Raw genomic sequence first — 2,098 nt, 5'->3', positions numbered from 1 at the left:
AGCTTCATTTGTAGTAATTGGTAAGATTTCATTAGATTTTTTCAGTATTTTAATGTGTGTTTTGTGTATTTATTGTGTGTGTGACATTTTGGGGGAAACTGATTACTGTTTATATTTTTGTCCAGTTAGTGAGAGTAAATTCATGGAAACATGGTTAAGACACGGAAGGAAAAAGTAGTAGAGAGCGAGAATATGTCTGGGTATGATACAGATGAAAATGTCCAGGAATTTCCGGTAAAGAATCGACCCGAAATGTCAGGCTCTCAAATTCCTAGACAGGAAGGTGAGCAGCCTGTGACAGATAACGTATTAGGAAATGCTGAGGATCAAGCTCAGATGAACAGAGAAGTTAACTCAGCTGCTGGGACAGGGAATGTTGATGCTACTGCATCAACTGCTAATGTTGTGCAAGTACCTGCACCAACAGCTGATTTCTTGACTGTACTTACTGGCACAATTAGATCTAAGAGAGAATCAAAGTGGAGAGAAAGAAAGGCGAGATCGCCTTTAACGTGAACAAAAAGAAAGGCAAGGGCGTGTGATTCGCGAGCAGGCGTTAATTTCGCAAGTCAAAGATATTTTAGCGGTAGATGGAACGGAACGTGAGGAAAACGAAAGACAGGAACGCCTTGAATGCGATCGCAGAGTACACGAGCGCGACGCTCAGATCCTGGCGAAAATGAGTGAAATGCTTGAACAACGTGACAAGGTGCTAGTGTCATATTTGCCACAGGAGATCGATGTGGTAAAACAACAAGTCGCAAAAGTGGTTGAACAAAGCTCAGACATTCCACAAATGGTAACGCATTTAAACGAACGCGTAGATCCATTACACAAGGCGCATACCGTACTATAATATCGAGTGAAAGAGCTGTCAAAGCAGTAGACAAAATTTGTAGCAACTCGGAAAAAAAGAGAAGACAAAATTTGTAGCAACTCTGAAAGAAAGATAAACAACCCCGCCACGCAGCCTGCGGCTCGAATGAAGCTCGAGAGACAGCGACACACATACCTCCAACCAAATTACTGGTGGGAAATGTACCAGTTAATATATGCAGGTTAGAAAAATCAGACTGTGAGAGAATGCAACCGCACTCGCAAATGAATTATACGGGTACTGTCGCTGCAAACGAGGCCGGAATGCTGCCAACCGTACCACAAGTAAAACATGACACCGGCAGTTTCAAACATTTAACGATGAAAAGAAAGGCGTATATCCCGTGATTTTCGCAAAAAGGTTATCGAAACGTGTTAACTGTGTCATGGACTGAACACCAATAAATTTAGTTCCTGATTTCATTTATTACGGGAGACGCGGCACTGTTGGCGATGGATATCGACGTTCTCGGAATTTGTAAGCAAATTCCTAGCCACGTACTGGTCTAGATCTGTACAGGAGAGGCTACGTAAATAGGTGTACAATCCTGAACCATTTAACTCAAGCTGTGCTAATCCAAGGAAATACTCTGAATGATACTTGAACAAGACGAGGTACTGGGATGAACCCATGCCCGCGAGAGATGTTTTACGAATACAAAAAGGCAAGTTACTGATAGCGATTAGGGAAAAATTAGTGCAATTACCTGGTACCGACCTGGAACTGTTCATTGAAACAATAGATTATTTGGACTTAATACTTGAGGATGCCCGGCAGAATGAACAAGGGAACTCAAATAACAGCTCAGGTAATAAAAAAGCAAGAAATCAGGTTAATGATAGCACTCGTAAAAATGGTTATGGCAAAAACAACTAATATTCGCATGGAGAGAACCTCCATAAGAAGGCGAACTCAGTGAATAATGGGCCGCGGCCGGCCGAAGTGGCCGTGCGGTTAAAGGCGCTGCAGTCTGGAACCGCAAGACCGCGACGGTCGCTGGTTCGAATCCTGCCTCGGGCATGTATGTTTGTGATGTCCTTAGGTTAGTTAGGTTTAAGTAGTTCTAAGTTCTAGGGGACTAATGACCTCAGCAGTTGAGTCCCATAGAGCTCAGAGCCATTTGAACCAATAATGGGCCGCCTGCGAAAACAACTGGAGTACCAATGGTTATAATGCGAACCAGTGTGCCAGTATGAACCAGTCTCCACCAAAAATGAGGGG

This window comes from Schistocerca nitens, chromosome 5 (genome assembly GCF_023898315.1).
Source record: "Schistocerca nitens isolate TAMUIC-IGC-003100 chromosome 5, iqSchNite1.1, whole genome shotgun sequence".
Classification (NCBI taxonomy): domain Eukaryota; kingdom Metazoa; phylum Arthropoda; class Insecta; order Orthoptera; family Acrididae; genus Schistocerca; species Schistocerca nitens.
This window is presented reverse-complemented; position numbering follows the sequence as displayed.